This window comes from Monodelphis domestica, chromosome 1, assembly GCF_027887165.1.
Source record: "Monodelphis domestica isolate mMonDom1 chromosome 1, mMonDom1.pri, whole genome shotgun sequence".
Classification (NCBI taxonomy): domain Eukaryota; kingdom Metazoa; phylum Chordata; class Mammalia; order Didelphimorphia; family Didelphidae; genus Monodelphis; species Monodelphis domestica.
This window is the reverse complement of record NC_077227.1, coordinates 572,954,348-572,967,561: the sequence shown is the minus strand read 5'-3', so window position 1 is coordinate 572,967,561 and position 13,214 is coordinate 572,954,348. Positions and strand designations below refer to the sequence as shown.

At 35.4% G+C, this 13,214-nt stretch overlaps 1 long non-coding RNA gene across 1 annotated transcript in view; it reads left to right on the top strand.

The window, feature by feature from the left end:
* Positions 1-433: 433 nt before the first annotated feature.
* LOC107650862 (uncharacterized) overlaps positions 434-13,214 on the top strand; it is a 38,874-nt gene continuing 26,093 nt past the window's right edge. Inside the window, exons 1-2 of the long non-coding RNA XR_001627087.2 lie at positions 434-903; positions 5,111-6,514. This is a non-coding gene — a long non-coding RNA (uncharacterized LOC107650862). The remainder of the gene's footprint in view (positions 904-5,110; positions 6,515-13,214) is intronic.

Below are 13,214 nucleotides of genomic sequence, written 5' to 3'. Positions count from 1 at the left end.
ATTACAAGAAATTATCCAAGAAAACTGCTTTTTTGAACAAGAGGGAAAAATAGACATTGACAGAGTCCATAGATCACCCTCTACATTAAATCCTCAAAAGACAACTCCCAGGAATGTGATTGCCAAATTCAAGAGCTTCCAAGCTAAGGAGAAAATATTGGAAGAAGCCAGAAAGAGACATTTCAGATATCAAGGAGCACCAATCAGAATTACACAAGATCTGGAAGCCTCTACAGGGGTCCCCAAACTTTTTACACAGGGGGCCAGTTTACTGTCCCTCAGACCGTTGGAGAGCAGGACTATAAAAAAAAACTATGAACAAATCTGTATACCATTGTCTGGGATAGCAGAGGCTGCAGTGCTGGCTGTGATGGGCCTATCACACCTTGCACAGACCCATCACTGCCACCACTATACTGGACAGCAGAATACACAGTGTGGAATCCCCTCCCCCAGATCACCGCTCACCATGCTGATGTCTTCCATTGTGAAGCCATATATTCCTTTGTGTGGCACCTCATTCTCATTCAATTACTCTCAGAACAAGGCACCACGCAAAGGATTATGTCACCAGAAGTACTACTTTACAATGAAAGAGGTGCCCCTTCTGGAAATGTTGTGGGAGCTAGATAAATGGCTTCAAGGGGCCACATATGGCCCATGGGCCATAGTTTGGGGACCCCTGCTTCTACACTAAAGGCCCATAAGACTTGGAATATGATATTTAGAAGGGCAAGAAAATTGGGTCTACAATCAAGGATCATCTACCCATCAAAACTGATTATATACTTCGAGGGGGAAGTATGGGCATTTAACAAAATAGAGGATTTCTAAGTATTCCTAAAGAAAAGACCAGAGCTAAATGGAAAATTTGATGTCCAAATTCAAGAGAAACATGAAAAGGTAAACAAGAAAGAGGTGGGGGAAAGTTCTTTTTAAAGGACTTCCGTAAGGTGAAATTTTTTCTATTCCTAGATAGAAAAATGGTATTTATAACTCTCAAAAACTATTTTCACTATCATAGTAGATAGAAGATTTATTCAATAGCAGAGGTTGGGATACTAAGTGGTTTAAGATGATATGTAAAAAAGGGAGTGAATGGGAATAGAAGATGATACCAAGAGAAACTTGAAGGAAGGAAAAAAATAGGATAATTTATACCACATAAAGAGGCACATGGAAGGGGGGGGGGGAAGAATACTATTATAAGAAAGAAAAGAAGAGAGTGGTAATAGGTAATACTAAAATCTTACTCTCAGTGGGTTCAGTTCTGAGAGGGAAGAGCAGATAGATCCATTGGGGTACAGAATTCTATCTTACCCTACAGGGAAGTTGAAAGGGGAAAATCAAGGAGGCGGGGGAAGAGAGTGACAGAGAGTATCAAAAGGGAGGGAAAGGAATGGGGAGGGAATGTAATAGACCTTAAAGAAAAATAAGAGAGGAATAAGAAGGGATGGGATGGGAAGGAAAGTAAAATTAGGGTGGGGAATAGGGGGGCTGATTAAAAGCATAACATTGGTGTAAAAGGAAATAGTAAAAGAAGAAAGGGCAGGATTAAAAGAAGAAATCAAAATGATGGGGAATACATAGGTGGAAATCATAACTCTGAATATGAATGGAATGAACTCACCCATAACACAGAAGCAGATAGCAGAATGGATTAGAAACCAAAATCCTACCATGTGTTGTCTATGAGAAACACACATGAGACAGGTAGACACTCACAGGGTAAAAGTAAGAGGCTGGAGCAAATATACATATATGTATGTATATAAAGAGGCTGAGAAAAAGAAGGCAGGAGTCACAATCATGATATCTGACAAAGTCAAAGTAAAAATAGATCTGATTAAAAGAGCTAGGAAAGGTAATTACATCCTAATAAAAGGCAGTATGGATAATGAAGAAATAGCAGTACTCAACATGTATGCACCAAATGGTATAACAGCCAGATTTTTAAAGGAGAAACTATTGGAGTTTAAGGAGGAAATAGATAGTAAAGCTATCCTAGTGGAGTACCTGAACCTTCCTCTATCAGATCTAGATAAATTAAAACAAAAAATAAATAAGAAAAAGGTAAGAGATATGAATGAAATCTTGGGAAAAATAGAGTTAATAGATATATGGAGAAAAATTAATAGGGACAAAAAGGAAAACACTTTCTTTTCAGTAGCACATGGTATATTCACAAAGATTGACCATGTACTAAGGCATAAAAACATTGCAAACAAATGCAAAAAAGGAGAAGTAATAAATGCAATCTTTTCAGATCATAATGCAATAAAAATAATTATTAGTAAGGATACATGAAGAGGCAAATAAAAAATTAATTGGAAGTTAAATAATATGATTCTCCAAAATTGGTTGGTTAAAGAACAAATTATAGAAACAATTATTAATTCCATTGAAGAGAATGACAATGAGGAGACATAAGATCAAAATCTATGGGATACAGTCAAAGCAGTACTCAGGGGAAATTTTATATTCCTGAGTGCATATGTCAACAAATCACAGAGGGAAGAGGTCAATGAATTGGGCATGCAAATTAAAAAACTAGAAAGAGAACAAATTAAAAATCCCCAGATAAAAACTAAATTGAAAATCCTAAAAATCAAAGGAGAAATTAATAAAATTGAAAGTAAAAGAAATATTGAATTAATAAATCAGAATAGGGGGCACCTGGGTGAGTCAGTGGAGTGAGAGTCAGACCCAGAGATGGGAGGTCTTGGGTTCAAATTTGACTTCAGATACTTCCTAGCTGTATGACCCTGGGCAAGTCATTTAACCCCCATGCCTAGCCCTTATCACTCTTCTGCCTTAGAACCAATATACAATATTGATTCTAAGACAGAAGGTAAGAGTTTCTTTTAAAATAAAATCAATCAATCAATCAGTATAGGAGTTGGTATTTTGAAAAAAAAGTTAAAGCTAGTCTAATAAAGAAAAAGGAAAGAAGAAAATCAAATTAACAGTATCAAAGATGAAAAGCGTGACCACCTCTAATGAAGAAGAAATTAAGGTAATTATTAAGAACTATTTTGCCCAATTACTTGACAATAAATATGGCAATCTAGGGGATATGGATGAATATTTACAAAAATATAAATTGCCTAGATTAATGGAAGAGAAAATAGAATACTTAAATAACCCCACATCAGAAAAAGAAATTGAACAAGCCATGAAAGAATTCCCTAAGAAAAAATCCCCAGGACCAGATGGATTCACAAGTGAATTCTGTCCAACATTCAAAGAACAACTAATACCAATATTATACAAACTATTTGACAAAATAAGCAAAGAAGAAGTTTTACCAAATTCCCTTTATGACATAAATATGGTACTGATTCCAAATCCAGGCAGACCAGAAATAGAGAAAGAAAACTATAGACCAAACTCCTTGATGAATATAGGTGCAAAAATATTAAATAAAATACTAGCAAAAAGACTCCAGCAAGTGATCACAAGGATTATTCATTATGATCAGGTGGGATTCATACCAGGAATGCAAGGATGGTTCAATATTAGGAAAATCATCCACATAATTGACCATATCAATAATCAAACCAACAAAAATCACATGATTACCTCAATCGATGCAGAAAAAGCCTTTGACAAAATACAGCTCTCATTCCAACTCAAAACACTATAAAGTATAGGAATAGAAAGGCCATTTCTCAAAATAATAAACAGTATATATTTAAAACCATTAGCCAAGCATCCTCTTCAATGGGGATAAACTAGATGTATTCCCAATAAGATCAGGAGTGAAACAAGGATGCCCATTATCACCTCTACCATTTGACATTATACTAGAAACACTAGCAGTAGCAGTTAGAGAAGAAAAAGAAATTGAAGGTATTAAAATGGGCAATGAGGAGATCAAGTTATCACTCTTTGCAGATGATATTATGGTCTACTTAAAGAACCCCAGAAAATCAACTAAAAGGTCAGTGGAAACAATCAACAACTTTAGTAAAGTTGCAGGATACAAAATAAACCCGCATAAATCATCAGCATTTCTATGTATTTATAACAAAACTTGGTAGAGGAGTTAGAAAGAGAAACTCCATTTAAAAATAAAAACACACAAAAAAATCCTTTGCAATCAGATATTGCATTCATGAATATCCATGAGTAACACTTTCACACTTGCTTGTGTCTCCTCTGTCCCATAGGAAAAACAGGTCTGGTCTGGTCCCACTGACCAACATCAAACATAGAAAGGAAACAGAATAATGACCAAAAACGGAAAAGAATAGTCTTCCCAGTACAATCATTTTCTCAGTCATGTCTAACTCTTGGGGTTTTCCTGGCAAAGATATTGAAATGATTTGCCATTTTCTTCTCTAGCTCATTTTTCAGATAATGAAACAGAGGCAAACAGGGTTAAATGACTTGTGCAGGGTCATATAGTTAGTAAATGTTTGAAGCTGGATTTGAACTCAAGAAGACTTTCCAACTCCAGGCCTGACATTATATCCAGTGTTCCACTTAGCCACACACCCACTCCTGGAAAAAGAGAATCCTGATCTCTAGGAAATGTTCAGGTGTCTTCATAAATCACTGACATTTCCCCACAGATAGCAAGTCTTTAAGGAGCTCTGTGCAGGTTTTAGTGCACCAGATTACAAACTGTGAATTGTCAGTACTGGCTTCTATTCCTCATGTCCTTCTCTGCACCACCCAGGTACCTATGCTTAGAAACTTAGAATTATCCTGGAATTGGGCAGCTAAGTAATACTTACAGCTAAGAGTGTTCCTGGAAGACCCAAGTTCAAATCCAGCCTCAGATACTTACTAGCTGTGTGACTCCAGGCAAGTCACTTAGACCCTCTTTGCTAAGTTTCCTTATCCCCAAAATGAGGATGATACTAATAACAGTACTCACCTCCTAGAGTTGTTGTGAGAATCAACTGAGATAATGTTTGTAAAACACTTAGCACAATGCTTGGCATAGAGTAAATGTAATATAAATGCTATTTTATTATTGTTGTTATTCATTCCTGTGTTAGGCCTTCTCTATCTACTCAATCACCAATTCAATAGCCATTAAAATAATAGATTAGCTCCTTGAGGTCAAGCCTGTTTTTCCATTTTGTCTTTGTATCCCCAGCTACCTAATTCCAAGAAGATTCTAAACTTTTGAGGAGGGGCACCTGAAGGAAACAGGGGCCAGTGCTGACCCTCCAGAGGTCAGTTAAGGAAGATACTCAAGTTGGTGAACTATGAATTACCCATCATGGGAGGAGGCAAAGATGCTTTGAGATCTATCCCCCAAGGAAACCACAGTTAGAGGGGAAGAGGTCAGAAAGTGAATGACAGGGGGAAATAAGGAGGGGGAAAGGTTTACATTACTAAAGATTTCAGGAACAAGAAAACTCAAGGACCTTGAACAAAAGTAGATAAATCAACAGGAAAAACACTAAAATAATGGGAAAAATATGGCCTCTAGATACTAAAAAATTCAGGAGTCTGAATAAATACCACAAAACAAAGGAAAATAATCAAACACTTGATGAGACAGAAGACCCTGTGGAATTGTGGAGAACATGAAACCACAACATATTATCCAAATAGTTCAAAAGAGAAATGAGAGTTATGAGAGCAAAATGTCTGATCTGCACAACAAAAATAAAAGGCAGAATAAGAAAACTAGGATCTACCATGGCAAGCTCACCAAATAAAAGAGAGGATAATATATTGAGAATGAAAATATACAGAAATGAAGTACATTGTAGAAGAAAAGAAGCAAAAAAAAAAATACAGCTCAACTTTCAAAGGAAATATGCTTAGTATGCAAGAAACCACACTAATCTTGAAGACAGGATGCAGAGAGTAAGCCCAAGGATTATAGATCTCTCAGAAGAACAATGAGATGAAAAAGTCTTACTGTCATAATGAAGGATATAATAGAACCGCCCAGAACCTCAGAACATAGAAAATGGAGAACCAACTGACAAATTCACAGATTACCTGAAGAAGGGGAAAAAAATCCAGGCTGAAAACTCTGGGTCACAGAGCAGTTAAATTTAACAATTTAATTCAGAAACAATTTCTGCAGATGATCAAGAGGAAGAACTTTAAATACAAAGTAAAAGACATTTGGAAAATATGTACTATTGTTCACCACTAGAAAATATAGCCCGGAATGTCTGTGGAGCAGTGAAGCTCTGGATGAAGCCCAGGGTGGCCTACCCTGAAAATCTGAGTTTAACCATACAGGAAAAGATATGGACATTCAATAATAAGGAGAACATTCCAGCATTTTTAGAGAGAAAGTCAGAATGTGAGATTAGTTGTTTCCCAAACAATAGAAATGGAGGCAGGCTGAATAAATGTAGCAGCTAAGAACAGCAACAGCAACAAAGTGATTGCAGGGAGACTAGGAAGGGACTGGCCTTCTTTCTAATCATAGACAAGGAGGCAGAAGGAAACTGAAGCCAGAACTCTAGTAGAGATAATGGGCGAAGAGGCAGATGGGGCACTTTGGAGAGCACCTGACAGAACCCTCCTATGAGTAAGTCAATGTATTATTTGCTCTGTGTAACTATAACACAACACAAAAGGGTACATGAAAGGGGAGTCAGGGAGCAGGAAGTTAGAGAGGAGTGTGTGGTCTTCTAGGGTAAAATGAAGGACTCGGTATCAGGAGACAGTGACTACTGGAGTCTTTGAAAGAGCCTGTGGCAGTGTAGGAGTAGAAGAAGGGGCGATTGAAATCAGAGGGAAAGGTAAGAGTCCTTACTTTGATAATGGAAGGAAGTTCCACTGATGAATGGTCCTGTGGGTAAAGAGATGGTCTGTGAAGGGTCACGGGGACCTTATATTGCGTGTGGTCTGGGAGATTGGGTGTTTGAGAATTCTACTTGTCCTACAGCAGAAGGAGGGGCGTTGTGCCCTCCACCCTGCAGGGAGACAAGAGAGTGGGAGAATATGGAACCAGGGAGGTGATATTTAGGAATATGTCAATTAAAGGTAACTAGAGATGGACTTCATACTTAGGAATGGGGTTGGGTGGGAGGACAGTCTTACCATGGGACAGTGTCTTCTCTGATACCTATAATTCATGGAATTGTTCTGGGTGTAAGGCAACATGGAAATGGGGAATCCACAGGACAAATCCTACATGCCAGTGGTTATAAACCACCTACAGGGTAGAGGACACCATGGAAGCTTTGATTACATGAGGAATACAGAGAAAAGCGAGACACTAGATAATTATAGGGTAAAGAATCAGAGAAGGAGGTACTAACAGAAATAGAGGATGGACAATGAAGAGAATGTGACAGGTTCTTTTTGGAAAGGGGTACAAAAATTAACTTTAAAGATATAATGAACAAGATTGGTTAAAGGAGATGAGAGGAAAAGGGAAAGTTACTTGCCTGAGAGGACAATGGAGGAGAGAAGAAGGATATGGGGGAGAAATTTATAGCCAGATAAAAGAAAGAGAGAAAAAGGAACCAATAATTAAAAAAAAACACCCCAGGCAAAGGATAACAAAAGAACAAAGAGGGTCAAGGAAGAGGGTAAAAGAGCCAATGGAAATAGAAAAAAAAGTTAAAGTAATGTAACCAAAGGAACATTATACTGTGTTTATATTTGAGGAGAGAAAAAAATCATAACTTGAAATAAAAACAAATACTAGAAACACATGAAGGAAAATACAAACCTAACTCTTGTAACTTTAGTGAATGGTTTAAACAATCCAATAAAATGAAAATGTGTAATAGTTCAAAAAATAAAGTAAAAACTTAGCTCTGTTATTTACAAAAACACATTAAAAAATCATACACAAAATAAGCCTGAGGGGAGGGGCAACTAGGTGGGTCAGTGGATAGAGAGCCATACTGGACATGGGAAATCCTGGGTTCAAAGCTGGTTTCACACACTTCCTGGCTGTGTGAGCCTAGGCAAGCCACTTAAACCTAATTGCCTACCCCTTATTGTTCTTCTGCCTCAGAACCAATTTTTAATATCAATTCTAAGACATGAGATAAGAGTTTAAAAAAAAAACTTAGGAGATGGAAAACATTTACTATGCATAAAGTGAATCCAAAAAAGCAAGAGTTGTAATCATTGTGAAGATTTAATTTAACTCTCCCCTGATTATAATGATGAAATTAATTAACTCTCCCCTGATTGTGAAGATTAAATTGTAACCCCTGACTATTTTTAGAACACCCTACTTAAAGTTGAGTATGGAGATCTGCCCATTTTTAGATCTAATCACCAAAAGTGTAAACATCCCACTTAATCATTGAGTGGGAGGTCTGTGACCCAAGTGTGTGATAGTGGGTGATGAATCAAAATTGACTGACTACCTTCTGGGCAGTCCTAGAGCAGAGCATCAACTGTGATTGGTAGACATAAAATTAGGGGAAGACACAGAAAGTGACGCAACCAGACAATGTCTTTAAAAGGGAGTGACGATTTCCTGAAGGAATTCAATTCTTCATGCTTTCTAGTTGAGGCTGGTGAAGAGGGGCAGAAGGCTCTGCTGACTGGACCTTAGACCCTGTTCCTTAGACTGACACATGGTGAGTGAAAAGTTGACTCTTAACTGCTGGATTTTTCTGAAGAGACTTCCCCAGGTCCTGGACTACAAGAGTCGAGGCCTATTCGATTGAGGACTAAACTCCCCTGCCTGCATTGAGCCAGGGGGCTGGAGATAAATTACTTAGTATTTAGGCTCTGATTTCTTCACTCTTTCTACAATTTCCAGTCCAACCCTCTAAAAAATAAACCCCCTTTCCCCCTCATATCATGCTCTGACAAAGCAAAAACAAGCTTTAATAAATAAAAAGGGATAAACATGGAAATCATATTATATTGAAAGGAAATACAAATAACAAACCAATATCAGTAATAAGCTTATATTCTCTACATGCTTTAGCATCCAATTCAGGAAACATTATTTGAACTACAAAAAAGACACATCATACCACAACAGTGACAGGAGACTTCAATATACCTTTCTCAGTTTTTGATAAGCTAAACAGAAAAGGAAGGGAAAGTATAGAATTGAATAAATTTCTGGATAAAATACAGTTGAAAGATTCATGGTGTCTTCTAAATGAAAGAGAAAAAGAATATGTATATTTCTCTGTACCACAGATAACGTTTAAAAACCGACCATGTACTAGGGCCCAGAGATATTGTAAACAAATATTAAAAGACAGAAATAGTCAATACATCCTTTGCAGATCAAAATGCAATATGGATCGAAATTGGTTCAGGGACCACAAGCAAAAGATACAGACCCAAATGGAGACAACAATGAAATAAAAATGAGTTAGTCAAAAAACAAATCATAGAAACAGTAACTATAAAGGGGTTAATAACAATAATATTGAAACAATGTAGAAAAATTCTGCAAAGTATCTAAAGCAGTCCTCAGGGGGGCAAATCATATCCTTACAAATATACATTAACAAAATGGAAAAAGAGATGCTTAATGAACTGATTGTGCTTTTTAAAAAAATAGAAAACCAACAAATAAAGAAACCTAAAAGAAACACATAAGAGGAGATATTGAAAATTAAAGGAGAAGTGGATAAATTGGAAACAATAAGAGACAAATAAATGGTATATAAATCTAAAAGCTAGTTCTTTGAAAAGACCAGTAAGTTAGATAGACGCTTAGCTAATCTAATTTTTTTAAAAAGAGAGCAGAAAATCAAATCAGTGAAATAGGAAATGAGCAAGGCAAAACTAGAAGAAATAAAAGAATCAGAAAACATTATGAATAGTTATAGGCTAACAAAACTGAGAACACAGAAGAAATACTTTTGAAAACATAATATATTCAAATTATTAGAAGACAAAATAGAGATCTTAAACAACCAAATCTCAGAAAAGGAAATAGATCTAGATGTAAAGGAACTATTAAAACAAACAAACAACCTCCTGGTCCTCATGGATTCACAAAAGAGGTCTATCAATTAAAAAAAAAATCAATACAGGGACAGCTAGATATCTCAGTGGTTAGAGAACCCAGCTGGGAATGGGGAGGACTTGAATTCAAATCTGGCCTCAGACATTTCCTAGCTGTAGGACCCTGGGCAAGTCATTTAACTCCAATTGCCTAGCCCTTGCCACTCTTCTGTCTTAGTACTAAGACAGAAAGTAATCAATACTCAGGCTTCATAAATCATTTTCAAAATTTGAGAAAAAAAATTCTTTTATAAGATAAATCTAGCCCTCATGTCTAAATCAAAGAAAGATAAAACAGAGAAAGAAAACTGTAGACCAATATCATTAGTGAACATTGACTCAACAATTTTAAACAAAATCCTATCAAACAGATCATAATGCTGTATGCAAGAAATGATTCATTATGGTCATGTGAGATTATACCAGGGATTCAAGGACAGTTCAACATTAGGAAAACAATTGATTTAATTAATTATATTAAAAACCCAAATGGCCAACCTGTGTGATCATCTTAATAGATGCAGAAAAAGCCATTGAAAAATATAACACTCTTTTATGCTAAAATCCCTACAAAATCTAAGCATAGAGGGATCTTTTTTTAATATTATAAAAAGTATCATATGTAATGAGGATACATAAAAATCCTTTTCAGTAAATTTGGAAGTGAAGCAAGGATACTTATTCTTCCTATGATTATTTGATATAGTTTTGAAAATGCTAGCAATAGCAATAAAACAACCCAAAAAATTTCAAGGAAAAATGATAGTTAAAGTGGAGATAAAACTATCCCTGTTTGCTGATGATATGATAACTTAATTTGGAAAATCCCAGTGAATCAACAAAAATATTAATTGAGATAAACAATATATTTGGCAAAGTTCAGGCTATCAATAGTATTTCTACATAATAATAAGAAAACATAGTAAATAATAGAAAGGGAAATCCCTTTCCAAATAACAGCATGCATAAAATATCTGAGAACTGACATCCATATATATATATATGCATCGATTCAATTACAAAGAGTTCCTTAAAGAAATAAAGAGTAATTTTAAAAGGTGTAGGAATATTCAGTGCTCATAGCTTGGCCAATATAATAAAAATGCCAATACTACCAAAATTAATTCAAACTTTTAATACTATCTAATCAAATTACCACGGGAATATTTTAAGTAATTTGATCAAATAAAAGGAGAATTCATTTGGAAAAACAAAAGATCTGACTATCAAAGAACTTGAAGAAAAGAAGTAGGGATGAAAGAGGAATAGCACTTTTAGACCTCAAATTATTTTATAAAGTAGCAATCATCAGTACTATCTGGTAATGGGAGTAGGCGGGGGAGGGGGAGGAGAGAGATGGAACAGACTAGTCAAAGGAAATTCAGAAACAATAGAACTCACTAATCCAGTGTTTAATAAAGTAAAAAAATACAAATTACTCCATCTGATAAAAACTGCTAGGAAAACTATAAAGTAGTCTGAAGGAAATTCGAATTAGATCAACACCTTACATGATATTCTACAATACATTCTAAATGCACATGCAAACCTTAGTGTTAAAAAGTACACTGTAAAAAATTAGAAGAGAAACAGATCATTTACCTTTCATAGTGTAATAGAAGGATTCGGAGGGGGGGGCAGGGGGAATGGAAGGAGAGAGAGTATCTCTCTTTTTTACATTACAATAGTTATGGGTGGGAAATGTCTTATTAGCTAAACAAAAGATAGAGGCATTTATGTGAGATAAAAATCAGTAACTTTAATTACTTGAAACTGAAAAACTTCTACAGGGATAAAATAAATGCACTTAGGAAAAGTAGTGGTCAAATGGGATAAGACTTTTCTGTCAATTTTTCTGATAGAGTTTGGTATCATGTATACATGACACACACACACACATATACACATATATATTATATACATATACATATTATTCCCCAATACCTAAATGGTCAAAGAATATAAATGGTTTTCAAAAAGAACTGCAAAGTATTTTCAACCACATAAAAATGCTCCAATTCACTAATAATAACAGAATTGCAAATTTTAAAACAACCTTGAAGTTTCACCTCACTCTGAAAATTGGTAAAAGTGACCAAAGAAAAAAATAATAACAACAGTCAATGTGGGGGGGCGGGGTGTAGAAGGATAAGCATGCTAATACATTGTTGGTGGAACTGTGAAAAGGGACACCATTTTTAGAAAGTAATTTAGAATTATGCAAATAAAGTGACTAAAATGTCCACAAGCTTTGAACCAGAGATTCCATTGTCGAGTCTGTACCCCAAAGGATACATGAATAAAACAAAAAGGATAATTTTGAACTGTTATTCATTTGGTTTTTTTTCATCCTTATGTGCTCTTGGGATGACTGTCTTAATTGAGTTTCTCTCAATTTTCTTTAAACTAGTTTTTCCTTCTACCATTTCATTCATAACAAAGGTGCTCCTCACAATCTTCTACCATCCTCCTCTACAAGATTTTATTGTTTATGAATATGGATTATCTTGATGTAGGTTTTTCAGGCATCTTTCTGCAAACAGTTCATTCTCTGGATTTTAGGAGTTAGCAAGCTTCTTTCCTTGAAGATCTTTCTCGAACAAAAAAATTTTTAAATCTTGAATTTTTATGAAAATACACCCCCCCCCCAAGAGGGTGTTTGAGAACTACCCAGTTCAGCTCAGGATGGATGCAAGGCTGAGTTGTGGGGGGTGTGTGAGAAAATTATAAAAAAAAGATTAAAAAACTCAAAAACATAAAGAAAAAAATGGAAGAAAATTAAACTTTTGGGAGAATGATTAAATACTTATTGATTAATTGTTGGTTGGTTAGTAAGTTCAGTGTTTTCTGTCTATGGTATTTTTGTACTCCTCGTAATTTCTACTGAATTATCAATTGAATTGCCATATAAAAATTTTATAGTAAATGTTAATGGCCCTTCCACCATCAATTTCCTATTTTTTGCCATCAGTAACTTATGAAAGATAGATCAGGTTGAAATTTTCATTTTATGCCATATCTTTTTCTCATTTTTTTCTGTATTAATTTTAATATTTGCTCTAAGAATTAGGGAATCTGATTATATACAGATAACCCTCTAGGAATCACAAACATGTTAGTAATGAGCTATTTTTTCTTTGTATTCCTAGTGCAAAATCTTGTGCAGAGGCACAGCTAGGTGGATCAGTGAATAGAACACCATAACACCAGTTAGGAAGGCCTGAATTCAAATCCAGCCCATTAAACACTAGTTGTGTGACTTTGGACAAGTTACTTAATCCTGT